Source organism: Dipteris shenzhenensis, chromosome 16, assembly GCF_047967505.1.
Source record: "Dipteris shenzhenensis isolate YYH24624 ecotype China chromosome 16, Dip_SZ_1.0, whole genome shotgun sequence".
Classification (NCBI taxonomy): domain Eukaryota; kingdom Viridiplantae; phylum Streptophyta; class Polypodiopsida; order Gleicheniales; family Dipteridaceae; genus Dipteris; species Dipteris shenzhenensis.
The window spans coordinates 42,082,536-42,098,307 of NC_141611.1; the positions used below are offsets into that span (position 1 = coordinate 42,082,536).

A 15,772-nucleotide genomic window follows, 5' to 3' on the forward strand; every position below is an offset into this window, starting at 1 on the left:
CTATAAGCCTCCTTTTCGATGACTCTTTCTAGCACACGCTCCATGAAGGGCAGCGGCAGGTAGTGATCGTTTTGAGTCATGGCATTTATCTTTCCTGAATGTTACTACTCTTTTTCAGAACAATTATGATTGGGGAAATCCAGTCCGTATGCTCAATCTTGTAGATGAATCCTACATCAATTAATTTATGTATCTCCTCTCACAATCATCGAATATTTTAAATTCATCGGGTAGGGTCTGCTCCTCACCAATCTAATATCCTCCATCATAGGGATGGTATATTGTATGACCTTGGGTGGTGTCATGCCCTTCATATAAGTGTACTTCCATGTGAAGAAATCTTGATACTCATGCAGAAGGACAATTAGAGCCTCTTCTTGCTTAGGGGTAGGGTCTCTGCCTCACCAATCTAATATCCTCCATCATAGGGATGGTATACTCGGTAGTTGAGGCCAAAAGTTTTTATCTTAATATTCCTCAAAACCCCTATCGGTTGGGCAATTGCGGCATCGGCTAGTTTGACAACAAGATTTGTGCTTTTAATTTCAGGTCTTCTCCACTTGGCCTAGCACTATTTGGTGACAATGTTAACACCCACCCCTCCATCCAAGATTGTTGTCACAGTCTTGTTTTGTTAGGTGATTGGGAGCACATAATTCATATCGTCACTTTTGAAATACTGGCCTAGTTTATGGACCGGTATCTTAAGCAGATTTGGATTTTCCATGGGGGCTTTGACTAGCACAGTGGCCACTTTTGCATTCTATCCATTCATCTAGCAAGAGATCTCTCCAAAGGATGGGGTGCCCTCTTAATAAGGCAACTATAAGCATTTTTACCTTTGTGGACAAGAATACGGCAAGCCCTGCCACATCTTGAGGTTGGTTGATTGGCTCTCAGCCTTCTAATTGCCGCTCTTCAAACCCATAAAGGACACATGGTCCTCCTTAGCTACCTAGTACCAAGTGGGATCCTCTTCAAACGTTTTGTGCCCTAGGAGCGATCATCCCACTGATGTGCTACCTAAAACTTCCTCCTCCACATTTTCTAAGGTGGGTGAAGGTTTGGGCGCTCTTTTTAGGGCTTGGTAATTAGGAGGTATAGTATCCATGCCCTAGTGGTCCCAAGCCTTTGATCAAATTTCTCCTAACACTCATGGACCAACTATTGTGCCTCTGCAAGGCATTGCTTCTCAATGGCAGGGTCAGGGTATTCGTTATGACTGATTGGACTTAAGTCCCGCTTGTGTGGCTGTACCTTTCTTGCATTACCCTTTTCCTCAGGCCAAGGGTTGGTAGGATCTAGTACTGATCGGGCGAGTCCTGAAGATGTGGAGGTAGATATGGTGGCAATATCCCATGCCCTTCCTACTTTAATTGCACCCGTGCGGCCCTTGTCTTTGGACTAAGATGTGGCCGCTTTATCATTCTTGGCTTGCTTCTGGAGTTCCTTACTCATAGCCCTAGCCTGGCCCTCATAATCACATTCAATGATAGAGGACACTTGGCCTCTCTCAATACTCAGTAAAATTAATGACGGTCATAGGATCAAGGGCCGTTCTAGGTGTCCTTCTCATGGGACAATCCTTGTACAGATGATCCACCCTACACCTAAACATAATGGAGCATTTGAGTTAGTAGCACATGTTCCAGGCAGCGTTGATAGGGACGCAGGTTTGATAGGGACAGTCCTAAAGGAAGTGAGGTCCTTGGCACTTATAACAAGCTATCGGCTAGTTGGTTATTGCCTTGTATGGACACTCGCTTGCTTGGTGTGGGCCTTGACTAAACATAGTATCTAGTTGACTAGTACACAAAACTCTATACAGCGAGGAATTGGGTGCCAGAACGGCATAGACAAGATCTTCCCACTCCCTAGGGCACCAACTCAATATGTATTATGTTACTACCCTTGTCCAAAATCCAAGGTATGGGGGGACAAGGTCCATGTACAATATGCATGGATTTCCTTTAAAATTTTCAAATATGCAAGGGAAAATATAAAAATCTCATGTCCCCCTCCCACAAAATATGAATTATATACCTTGAAAAATATGCAAGATTTTAAGGTTTGTACATATTCTTCATAATATGTGAGGCCCAAAGGGGGGGGGGGGGTTTCTTTTAGATGGGGGGGGTAAAACGAAAAATACACTAAAATACGAAAACCCATCTCCTTTCAAATTAATGTAACTTTTTCATGTGTTACCTACGTTTCAAGGTGTAAAGACATATTTGAAGCTCTTTTGGTGTAGAACACAACCATGCTAATTTGACTAATTTCTACTCATGGAATATTGTTAAATTCATGTCATACTCAAGATTTTGATGGGCATTCTTACTAAAGGGAGTTGGCGCCCCAAGTCCCACTCACTAGATGGCTCCTCAATAATCACCTAATTCATAGGTGTAATCCGAAGTGACGGAGGTTGAGGGCCTAGGATGGGTGGTGGCAATGGGGGGTTTTGAGCCCTCTATGGCCCTTCATTGGCCAAGGGCTAGTTGGCCCTGATTGTACTGGTTTGATGGTGCGGGCAGAGTCAGTGTCTATCGTTGTTGATACATTGGTTGGGGAATAGCCTTGGGGTACCAACATTGCGATATCTCATGATTTCCCCATCTTGCATAGTGGGCATAGCAATGTGCCTTGCCTAGCCCTAAGGCGGGGGTGTTTGCTCATGTAGAGACCACACCAAGGGAACATATGAGGATTTCTCGGGCCTTCTCTTAACAATCCACCCTTAAGTTGTTGGGCCACTCTATTTAGAATATCAGTGGCTATTTCATCAATATTCATGCCCTTAGGAATTGGAGTTTCCTCCTTAGCCTCGTGAGATGAAGCTACTTGGAGCTTTTTATGATGGGCCTTATCCTTCATGTTGTCATCCAAGAGTACAACAGTCTTGCTGCACAGCTCAAACGATATGGGGTTTAGGGTAATGGGATGGTCATGAAGCTTAGCATCCCTTAAGCTGATGAGGAAGCGTGGCAATAAGCATTCATCCTCTCAGAGGCTTGCACTGGGAATTCAAGTGTTTAATCCTTGCAATATATTCCCATAGGGCTCCATATGGGACCATTGAATGCTTGCCTAAGCGTTTCCCGATTGAATTTCTCTTTCGCACCTAGAGCCCTATCCTATTAGGCTAGGAATAGCTAACACAATACCTACACAGCCTACAACCTTTTACAATCCACCCAAAAGGCCACCCAATCATGGCATCATGCGAGCCCCACAAGTACCTCTACCTCAACCACAGACTGTACTTTCAGATGAGGCTATGAGGATCCTAGTGCAAGCACCGGGCTGTGTGCTTTTGTGGGGAGAGATATATTGGTGCTTTAAGGAGCCCGTCCATTACCAAATTCCTAGGAGCGGGAGACTCGGTGTCCCATGTCGAAAGGTTCGAGCAAATCTACAAGACCTTTGGCGACATTGGTAACTTAGATAAGGTGAATGCTTTCACGTTGAGCCTTGATGGTAAGGCAGGCCAATGGTACCTAGAGCCAGCATATGTGGCAAACTTGGTCATACTAGCCGCACTAGTGTGGTCCTTGGCAAAGGCATATCACATTAGGTGCTGGCCTATAGGGTGCAGCCGTGGAAAAGGAGTGTCTTCTGGGACTCCTACCCAAGTCCAATAGTACAGATTGGGACGAGGGGCCATCGTGTGTGGAAAAGTATTCTCCCCAAAGTCCATCTATTCATTTCCTTGCCCTTCTCGACTCGGTGGCAAGAAATTGGGTACCTAGCGCTCAGAGGTTTTAGTAAAGGATGGCTCACCTTCATAAAATTAAACATGTGGCCACATAGGATCTATGATCGAGATGGGAATTGGGTTACTTTGAGTACTTCTTGATGTAGATGTTGGAGGAGGGTCCTCGCAATTTGGTTTGCTTGGCAAAAGGATCAACCAAATCAAGGTCAGCCAGGCTGAACCACCTTATGAATTTAGAGAATGATTCCCTCAATCACGAGGCTATGGTTGGAGGTGTGGGGGATTGGGGCCTAATCAAACTGGAGTTAGGAGCCATGCCCCAGGATTTGGTTTTTCCCCCATCTCGACATTGAAGCTCATCGCATCCCTCGAGCTCGAGGACTTCGTGTGTATGAGATCGTGCACTAAATATGAGCTTAGGGTTGAGATCCTAGATGGAATTGATAATCCATTGATGGGCTAATTAGAACGTTAATTGAGGCACCGTGTTCCAACTTTGTGTCAATCCTATCACTCTGTTAGACCTGAGGTGCATGTGCTCCATTCTGAATTAGTCGCTGAGTCTCCCAGGACTTCAAGGAGCAGTCATTGTATTAGCCTTAAAACAAAGACTTCTTAAGTCACTACGTCATCAGGTTGATGCATTGCATTATAACGTAGCAACTCCTTAACGCGATGGTTTTTTATAACGACTCTTAGCGCAACGACTTCAATAATGCAGCAAGTGATTATCAGTAATGACTTTTTAAGTGGCAGGTTTGTAAAACGGAATGGTTGAATATAGCAGTGACTCCTTATCACAGCGCCTTCGGAGTCGCTATGTCAGCCTTAACGTAGCGGGTTGACTTTTGATGTGACAGTTATGAGTTCATTTAACACCATGTATCAGTTAGGTCAGGAAGTTGACCAACTATCAAATAGCACGGGCAATCATTGCATTATAATGCAATGACTATTGCAGTTGCTACATTAAACTCGCTAACCTTAACGTAGCGACATGCATTTTGGCTATGTCACCGACTGATTTTTGGTGCTCGTAAATTTGTGAGTTTTTGTGCAAGGTTTGTGAGCATTGGGGGGTGCTATCCTATCTAATCTACCTACTCAAATAAAAAAACCACAAAAAACAATGTAAACGCGACAAATGAGAGATTTTCCAAGGGAGTGGTTGAGAACTCACTCACACCTCTTCCAAATCTGATTTAAACTCCATTTCTTAGTGTTTTTAGTAAGATTTGACAATGCACACACCTTAGCAATCACTCAAACTAACTACTTCTGTGATTTGACGACAAAACATACTGCAAAACAAGCTCAAATGCATTAAAATCACCCCGTGAATAGAAATGATAGTTTTTGTTTTTTCTACTATAAACACACTCTTTTTCCCTTTAACCAATCCTATTCTCCACTAACAACACTCCTGGGTAAGCTATAAAGCATTGTGCGATGGATAGAAAGCTTATGCATTGCAAAGGCTTACCTCAAAATCCCCAGCAGTGATATGAAAAATGTATAGTTTAGCGGTGACTCCGTGTGTCGTAGGGATCTAGGAGGAATGCCAACGAAGACTCCACTCCCGAGCAACTCCTTGTGAGAGCTTAGCACAAGCGCGAGCCAAACACTTGCGTCACACAAGTATCTACCGGATTGTGTCAATGTGATTCCATGAAGGAGGGGAAGGGAAGAGGAGAGGGATGGGAAGAGAAGGGGAAGAGAGTAGAAAGGAAGGGCCTGGTGAAGGGGGAGGAATGGCAATCACAAGGCAACAACTCACAAGAAGATAGAGAGAATGAGAGAGCTTGTATTCCAAAAGTTGTACGTACACAATGAAGACCAAAAAACTTTTGGCATTCTACCTTTTCAAGGGAAGGCTAACCCTGTACTCTCTTTCTGGTCTCTCGCTTTCTTTTTACAAGCACTTAGGTTCATACGGCTCCAAGGTGGATATCATATAGCCTACCTCACATCCTCTCCTACTTCTTCGCTTTATCTTTACAACTACCTGGCGCTTGCATCAACTGTTAACTGCGGCGGTTAACACAAGTCTATAAAAAAGTATAAACAAGAGGAAGGAAGAAACCCCTTAAGCAGCCTGCTAAAGCTATGTTTATTTGTCTAAGGGCAATAGAGACTAGGATAATAGAGCAGAAAAACTCCGACACTCCTCATCAGAGCATGCACATTTAGGACGCTAACCTTGGAGTCACCCACTCATACACCCATCCACATTGTCCTGCTTGGAATCATGCGTAGTCCTGATAGTGACTCATGTGTCGTGGGGATGTTACCGATACGCCGGTGAGCTCTTTTATGAATGCATGAGGGCCTACTCACAGAAAGGCCTTTGTTTGTAAGCTGTCAGCCTGTACTTGGAAACTGGTTTTTGGGCTACTCCCTAGTGTAAAGTAGGAGCCCATGCGGCAATTAGGTTAGCAAGCACTTGCATCAGGTGATGTTGACAACTAAAGGACTTCACGTGCCCCAAAAACTACTTATTGAAGACCGTGTGTGCACAGATCCTAATTTTTTGTTTCTACCTGGTTCGTAAACCACACCCTTTGCTTCAAGAGGTCTTTATCGCCATTAAACCTTGTTTTTCTATGAACACTCAGTGCGGTTACACACCGCCGAGTGCCCGCCCAAGCAAGAAAAGGCATGGGCAATGCGGATGAAATAAGAATAAGAAGACTTTCATTTATTGCAAGCATGTCAAATTGCCTACGTGGTTTAGGCTGGGTGACTTATGATTGGATGGCGCGAGTTCGAATTTTGCTGTTAGAGGTTGGGTGGGTGATGAGTGGAGGGTAGTGGCTGCCCATGAGGATGGGTGCACTCACAATGTTTACACACTTGCCCACCCGTGGGCATGCCTAAGGGTGTTTACAAACTTGCCCGCCTGTGGGCACGCCCAAGGCTCATGGACAGGCAAGATTGCCCGCCCATTGCCCACCCACGGTTAGATGCCTTTATTGCATCTCGGGTGCCCATAGTGAGTAAACACCCTCATTAGAAAGCCCAATCATCATCATTGAGCTCCAGTAAAGGCAAGTTATCACGTAGTGCCCTCCTTTTTGTGCGGCAGCGCGGCAAATCACGCCTCTCCACGTGGAAAACACTTAAGGGGACACTCCTTCCGAATGCCAGCATCCTATAGTGCAAGGACGAATTATTCTTATGTGTTTTTCTGAGCTCTCCAAGTTCTCCTGTTTTCCCCGAGTGGTTTCCCTAATCCGGCTTTCGTGTTCTTTTTCGTTGTCCTTCTGAGGTGATCTTCTCCCGAGGTAAGTGCTTGTTGTTTATGGTTTTGTGGAAGCCATTTTTGCCGCATGATTGTCGGTTGTTTATGGTCTTCATCATTCATTATGGATTAGCTGAGTTCTTGTGCGTGTTTCTTTTCTTTTTCTTGTTTTGTTTGGTTGCAGATCTTCTTCTGTTGATTTCTCATGCTTGAGGATTCATAAGAATCGCAGATATTTTTTTGGTCATGACAGATATTACATTAGAGCTGTCCGCAGCTTCAATCTTAGACGATAGAGACTAGAGTAGCCACATGAGCGTCCAGATGCTTTCAAGGAGATAATCTATCTCTGTTTTTTTGGTGCTCTCAGCTCATCGCAAAGTCACAGTATGTTTTCTGTGCAAGCACGTTTTGGGTTTGAGTGCCGATTTCATGTCTTTTTCTCCCTGTCTGCAAGATTTGCCTTATCAAGAACGGGGCGGTCTTGGTCTTCGGTGTGAAGCTATTTTGTTTGCTTCTGGATCCTCTTTTGGGGAGTTCCTTCTTTCCTTTGTAGCATGTTATAGTTGTCTTGTCTTCTGCTTTCCTCATTTTTATTCAGTTTAGCAAGTACGGTTTCTTACTAAACTATCGGAAAAGGTGTTATTTATTTCGGGCAAATTTGCAATCAAAGCAGTAACGCAAAGGAAATTATAAGGTACCTGACATGTTAAACCTGAGCCATGAATACTCTCAAATGTGCATTTAGCTTGGAATTATGTAATGATGTCAGTTATGTTTTTGTGTGCTTGATGTTTAGCATAAATAGATTTTGGCTTTATCATTGCTAATCAGGAGAAATTTTGTTTCTTAAACTTTCAGTTAGAACTGGGTTGGAAGGTCCTGGACTCACTCGATATCAGAAGCTTGGGTATTGTTTGGCCTTGGTTGGTTGTCGTTATGGATGATGGGCTTGTCTGCAAATGATTTCGGCCTTTCGACAATGGGGTGACATCGGCCAGGTACAAACAAAAGAGGTGGTCACTTAAATTCTCCTTGCATGCAACCCGATTAGTTTTTTTGCAGCATATATATGTATGGCTACACATGGAGCTCATGGTCTTTGTTTTTTTGGGGACTTAAGATTCTATAGCTTTAGACAAAATTGTGCCTTTTAAGCTAGCATCTCATGCGATACCTAGAGTGCCATCAGAAATGCAACGAGTTTTTAGAATTAAATCAAGATGGGTCTCCAACATGGTGGTTTCGGTTCCCTAGATTATGCATGAGTTCCATTTGAGGAATTTGAGAGAGATTCATTATGCACCTATGCATAAATTCGAAGCAAGTACTCATATGAGGCAAGGGGATCTAAGATAAACAATGTGGGGCCTAATAATCCATCATATTGAGGCTTACCCCCTTTTTCCCCTTCTAATCCCTCGACTTGCCTTTATTGGAATCTCCATCAGTTTGAGGCTTACCCTTGGCTTTTCCTTGCAAGACAAGCCTTGTCATTGGATTTGTCAAGCTTCTTCCTGCAAGAGTAGGGGCACTTAATTGGTGCCGACTATTGCCTTGCAATGATGGTTGTCACAAAAATTTTGTAGCTCCTGGGGAGTATGCCAAGCAAAAGACTGGCTACCGGACAGGAATGCTGAGAACTGATCCCTTACTATTTCTATCTATGTGATGTGGTCCTGTATTTAGCCCCCTTCGTTCATGTTAAAAAGCTATGTCTTGAGGCCAAGGACTTTGGCTGCGGTGTTGATCTCATTCATGTCTGTCAGGATGGTCCATGCTTGAAAACATTGTATCCACAGCTAAATATGTGGGAGGACTAAGTCTGCAGTTGTGCCAATGACTATGGCTAGGGAGTCTGGATCACGCAGTACCCAATCTTTTGACTGCAAAAGGATTTACTTTGTGTCATTACTACTGGGCCGCATTTTGGATGTCCTGAAGCCTCAGCTCCACTCCTGTATCTCCAAAATCACCCTCACCACAACCCTATTAGAAAACTAGAGGCAGGCTACTTGCTTAGGGCCAACACTACTTCCGCAGCGGAACATGATCACAAGAGACTATTGCATGGAACCAACTCAAATACATGTGCTTTAGTTGAAATGAAGAGGGCAATCCAGATGTGAAAGAGTGCTCAAAAGTAGAGCAAAAGCAGATATGTGTGCACGCATGCGCACACAGTACTTACTATTGGAAACAAACTGAATAACATTGTTTGCTGCCACATTCTCAATGGCCTTCATCCAAAGCTAGCCAACCTCTCGGCTAACCTTTAAATTGTCAATAGCTTTAATGCAAAAGCTAGCTCCTTTAGAGTATGCAATGATGCCCTAAATAGAGCGGCTCTTGCATGATCTCTACAAGACCAAGGACACAGGGAGGATTATCATGCTTCAGAGCCAACTATTCAACCTATACATTGACGAAACTTTCTAGTGAAGGTAAAGATTCAGAGTGATCAACTCGGACCGATGGGTCGCAAAGTGGATAGTAACCAATTAGCCATGCTCTTGGTCAATAAGCTTCCCAAGAAATACCCAAGGGTTGGTGACTCTCTACTTGGAAAACAACGGAGGCCACACACATTTGAGGAGCTAGGTCCATTGTTCCTTCAAGAAGATTATGTACATCAGTAGGTCCCTACAATAGGCTTTTTGTTGTATGCGATGACCCACATTGTGAGCACTAGTTCGAGGACGAGTCAGGCATAAGCTATGTGCGTCAGTCTCCAACCCTTAGGTTAAAGTCTTGTTTACCCACTGGAGAACTAGCTAGATTAGCTAGAAGTCAGCCTAGATTAGTTTAGGGTTAGTTTAGATCAAGTAGCCGCCTTAGGGCTGCCATTTCAAGGCCTTCCATGTAGCGGGAGATAGACTATCCTCACTTTCTTTCTTGCTCAATACTAACTTCAATTGCAAGATGATGCACTCAATACACAAAGAGATGTTGTGGATTTGAGCGAGAGAATCAGAGGGAGAGAATGTAGTGGACCTCCAAAGAGGAAATAGGTACAACTGGATAATGAATGCCCAAAGGGCTGAATACAACTATATGAAGGGACTGAAACCCTCACTGCAAAACTGGAAAGGCTAGACTACCTAGAGGAGGTGGATCCCTGAAGAGGTTGAGGCTACCCTATTGGTTTACTGTGGGGAGGCCTTGTTGCTGCTATTCCGAGGGCTGAGGTGCCCAACTGTGGATGAAGAATGAGGGCCAAAGGCTGCCCTTTTATAGGCTGCTAGGTTAGCTTGGCCGACCAAGTCAACACCGACCGTTGACCCTGGTCGGTTGGTCATTGCAATTGTTGACCAGGTCAGTCAAAAAGTCAACGTTGACACAAAAAGTCACCTCGATGTTTTTTACATGCGATGACGTGGTGTTGACTGTCTGTTGACTGTGTGCTGATTGCTGACCTCGCAAGGCTGCCTGCATGGCTGTACGTGATGCCTGCGTGGCAGTTAACTTGGTTGCTTGCATTGGCAGCAGCTAGCATGGCCACGGGCTTGTGGATGCCCGTGACATCCCCTTCTGCTGAAACTCGAACTAGGGTATGAAAGGGGCCTCCCATCGTGCCGACGTAGGTGATTGTCTGTGGTATACCTAGATGATTAATCCTGATCTGAATGCCTGGTTCATGAATCCGAAGGTGAGCTATTCCCTCTCTACTCTTATCTCCTTTCTCTCTTTATGGTGCATAACGCTAATTCCTCGCTAAAGCTTTAAAGGTCTTGCTGTGATTACACGATTAGATTACCGTTGCATGTTACACCCTTCTGCCCGAGCTCAAAATCCTGAGCAAGCTCGTGTGCACACTCATAATCCCGTGGCATGAAACTTCTGACATACCACTGGATGTCTGTACACAGCCCATGGAGAAATTTGCTCAGCTTTTGATTGTCCTCCGGCTGCAGTTGTAAAAACACTTGAGTAAATTTGTTGGCAAAATGATTCACTGTCTTGTTTTCTCCCTTGCGTAGCTCGTAGAACTGACTCTTGAACCTGTCCAGGTATTGCAGTGGCAAGAACCATGATCGAAGATCTTTCACGAATTCCGTCGAGCTGTAGAAAGTTGTCTCCTCGTCTGCAACATAGTGGTCCTCTTGCCACTTGAGCCACCGGGTGACCACCACCTCTGTGAGGTGCATGGATGCTAGGATGCACCGCTCGTTGTCCTTCGTAGGCATCATTGGAAAACAAATTTTGAATTGATTGAGCCACGAAGTCAACACTAAGGGTTCTTGCTTACCATGGTACCGTGTGAAGTTGAGTTTCCCCGGAAAGGAAGGCTTGGCTTGAGGTGGAATTCTCTTTGTTTCTCCCCCTGTCGGTCGGAGTAGAGAAATGAGAAGCTACCGGTCCCATTCTTCCTTCTCTTCTCGAGCGGTACGTTCTCGGTGCTCCTTGGCCTCATGAGCCTCGCAGTTTCGGAGTTTCTAGGCTTCCCGAGTCTCTCAATCGTGTTCATGTTTTTCTTTTCCTGATCGCGTGCCTCCGGAGTGTGTCTTTTACGCTCTCTGGCGGGGTGCTCATGATCTTCCTGCATCTCCTGAAGCTGGGCCATGCGGGTGAAGAGAGCCTCAGACTGTTGTTGGTGCATCTGCATCATAGCCTATAACATAGCTGTCATGGTAAACATGGAAGTGTCTGCAGGATTCTGTGGTGGGGGGTGTGTGTGTGTGTACGCGCGCGCAAGAGGGCAGCATAGAAGATTCTTGAGGATCATCATGCTGAAGCGGCTTTTTAAGCTGAAAACTTATTGGAGGCAGCTTGTTACTTCTTCAAAGTGGAATGCATGGAATGAACATAATTGTGTGAGGCCCCAGAGACTTAAATCCATTGTTTTGGAATGATGTTGGCCTATTGCTTCAGGTCACAAAGCCTATTCTCATTACATTGAGGCTTCTTGATGGGGATGACCCTTATAATTGGAAGGTGTATGAAGGGTTGGATAAGGATTGAGACAATTCAAGTTTTAATGCTTTGTATGGTTGGAGGAAGGTTGAGGGCACTTACAACCTCTCGGCAGACAGTATGATTCACCTTTGGAGATCACTATGTATAAACCCTCTATACCACGTGCGTTCAAGGCATATTTCTAAAATCCTTTGTTTTGGATCGATAATTTCAAGGGCAAGGGCTATTGAGGCGGTGGAAGGATGGGAGATAATATTGAGATCAGCTGTCTCAAATGCAGACGATTGAAGGAAAGTGAGGGAGGAGCTCACATATTACAAGCAAAGAAAAGAGTTGTTTGGCTTGGAGGATGCACAAAATGACAAGTTTAAAATTTCCTCATTTGTTGGTGGAAAGGACTATGGAGCAGATGCTCTATTGTTACAAGGATTGGCCATTGGCAATACTCAAACAAGGTGCTAGCTCTTTGCCTATTGAGTGCCTCTGGAGAATTTCTGAAAACATTGTATCTGAAAGAGGAACATGCTTGTGGTCCAGAAGGCTAATGCTTGTATTCGCTAATGCAAAGTTGTCTATGCTTAAACAAGTTTAGGATAGAGTGCACTCCTAAACCATATACTGGATTTTGACCTGACAAGGATAATGACAGTGATGCAGCAAAGGCTGCTCCTAAGCATGAGGATGATGATGAGGTCCAGATGAGTCAAAAGGAGGAGGGGGCTGACACCACTTTGTTAGAAAATGTAGAGGTAGGTTGCTTGCTTAGGGCCAACACTACTGAGCAGCAGAAGATGCACTCTAAGATCACAAGAGATTAATGTGGAACATGACTCAAATAGATATTCTTTACTTAAATGGGCAATCCATAAACACAGCCTACTGGGTTTGTTTTGCTGCATTGTCTATAGGAAACTCTTTCTCTCTGCCACACACCTCTGTGGTGGGCTTTAGTAGCTGCTCAAGGCTGAGCACTCATGCAAAGTTCTGCTCCATTGTTCTATGCTGACAGACGCTTCCTCTTCAGATTAGTTATGCTCTCCTACTGGATGTAATCTGCACCAAGGTTTGCTCTGGATCTGCTGTGTGTCTGCTCCAACATGAACGGTTTCTGACCTCTTTGCTGCCCTGGAATGCAGCTTAAGTGTGTTGTCCTTGGATTGTGAAGTAGATCCCTGGATCTCCTGCTCCTCCTCTCTCAGAATAGTGACTGCAGGTGAGGCTTCAGGAATGACTTTGGCTCCTTGTGTGGGACACTAATTATAGGGGGAAATCCCCTCCAAAATGGCCAACTGGTTGGGCAGACTGCCGACACAGTCTTTGGTCCACAGACAGCTGACCTGCTGCTATCTCCTGGGTCCACCCAGTCTGCAGATAGCCGACGTGCTTCTGTCTTCTCATGATAAAAGGATTTCCTTGAAGGCACCTTGATGATGGTTCTTCCATGCCTCCTGTACCTGCTGCTCACTGTTCTGCCCTTTGCTTGGGCTGTTGGCTGGGCTCTTTCCAGCCCCACAGCCAGCCCATGTGGGCATCCTGTGGTGGCCGTGCCAAATAAACCCTAACAGGGACTTCAGTATAGCCATGTTGCTGCCCACATGGCACCTAACCCCTTCCCCCTGTAGGTTCATCCTCCCAGAAGTATGCTAAGGTGTCAACCCCGTGAGCTCTCCTCATTTGGGGCTCATAGGTTGGGCATTGGCCCTATTTCTCCAACACCCCCTCTCATGACACACTCTGGCCCAACACCAGCTCTATCAAAGAACTGCTCCATCAGTTCCTTTGCAGATGCTCTTAGGAACATGTCGAGGATGTCTTCTCATCTGGCCTGAATCCCGCATATTGTGTGTGCAATCTATTTTTGTATTATTTCTTTTTGTTGACTTCATCTTGATGCTTCCAGTCCATGGCTGAGTCTGTCCTTCACCTCCAGAGTGCTGACAGAAACTGAGTACAAAGACTTTGTATAAATGGATGCTCAAGTATGCGTGGGTGTGTGGATTTGTATGTGTTAGAGCATATGTTTATACTATGGTCTACACCCACTGTTGGGTGCTGATGATGTCAGTGGGGATGTCATAGTAGCTAGTCCCTGCTATGAGTGATGGGTTTATGGTTTTCAACCTAATGAGTGATTATCACGAGATTGAAACTGCACTATGATGAGTTTGGGCATGTTCCTGGACTCATCTAGGTACATGTCACCTACTTTATACATGCAAATGCTTTTAGACCTGTGAACTCCATAAATATCACAAATGAAAAGCAGGATTTCGTGGGGAAGTGGTCATTGTACAGGGTTCATCAATGTGAAGGCTTCTGAAATTTTAGTAAATGTGATTGTTGCCCTTTTCGTACGTAGTTCACATGCATGCATGATGACAAATAGTGAATTTTTTCTGCTTGTAATCTATGTTCAAATTTACATCTGTGTATGCTTGTTTACTGCAAGCTAGCTACTGAAGGTAGAAATCTTTTCTCGTCAAAAGTTAGAGCTTATATGCCATTTAAGAACATAATGCGTTCCCATCGTTCCAGAAACTTCATTGGGTGGGGATATCTGTCATTACGTGGGGTCTCTCCTAATTTATAGAAAGAATAAAACTCATCGGGGGCACCTACTTGTCTCTAAAAGGTTTACATTCTGAAATCATGGCTCTTTTGTTTGCCGGCCAAGCAGTATGTTTTTTGGCTTGCATAGAACTCCTTGGGACACAAAGCATGGGTGTTGCTGCAGCGGGCGGAAACTGTGTTCCAGCTTGCAAGTTTTGTCAACCTGCTTTTTTTCCTTTGAACGGGAAGTTCATATTTTTTTCTTGAATCATTGGATAGTAGATGTCGCCGATCACATTTTGCTATTGTAACTGTTATCTAATGTATCGTTCTTCTTTGTGGTGCAGATATCGAAGCTTGATAGAGCGTTTTCTTGGTGCAAGACTTATCTATCAAAGGCCGAACATGGATCGATCAGTAAGCTTTGAGTACATGAACCGGCAACTTGTGTGGCATGAATTTTCGGTATCTCTCTGTCAATATTTTTTGTGAGATATGCTTTTGACTACTGGAGTGGGATTGTGCAATAATTGAAAATTTTCACAATATAGAAAACAACTTTTATGGCAGTGCTACTTACTAACCTATTTAAGTACCAAAATAACAAAATGCCATTAAATTGCAGGAACTTTTACTGTTAGTTTTACCACTTTTGAACATCACTTCTATTAAAAAGGCTTTATATTTCTGTTTTCAAGTGGAGAAGGGGCAAAGGCAATCACGAAAGAGGATGCTTTTCCTGTTTGCGAGCGATGCCCGATAACTATCACTTACATCGCACTTCTGTGTGAGCATCAATATTGCTACTATTGTTTGAGCACTAGATGTATAGCAAGCTCATCATTTCGATGCATAAAATGCAATGTACAGGTTTTGGCCATGAAACAACGTCATTTGCAAGTGACCGTTGAAACAAAGAATTAATGAAGTCAGCCGGGTATTATAAAAAGTAAGCGTGTGAGTCACTTTGTATGAAACGACTCCTTTATGAGTGGAAATGTAAAATGGGTATTCTATTATAAAAGTTGGGTTTTCGTCCAAGTTGCGGCCTGTTGGTATTGCGATAATTCTTTCTATCTTAAATGGTGCGTTGCCCTATGAGCTAGATTTAGATTTAGATGCTCGTTTGGGAGAGACTAAAATGAAATCGTTAGACTTTTTAGAGGATGAAGTTGGGAATGTTCCTGGGTTCATCTAGGTATATTCTATTATAAAATCTTACTCAAGACTGAGAAGTCATCCACTAGAGTTGGTTTAGTGGTTGCAGGGTACTGGTTTATTTTGTAGATGCTCTAGGTCATTACAGGGCAATTTGGCTTGTGAAGTATTCATAAACAATAACAAAT

At 44.1% G+C, this 15,772-nt stretch overlaps 1 long non-coding RNA gene across 1 annotated transcript; it reads left to right on the forward strand.

Annotated features, from left to right (window-relative positions):
* The first annotated feature begins 7,910 nt into the window (after window positions 1–7,910).
* Window positions 7,911–15,134, forward strand: LOC147892975 (uncharacterized). The gene is made up of 3 exons (XR_015542369.1): window positions 7,911–7,960; window positions 14,774–14,891; window positions 15,052–15,134. It is a non-coding gene; the product is annotated as an uncharacterized LOC147892975 (long non-coding RNA).
* Window positions 15,135–15,772: the final 638 nt, after the last annotated feature.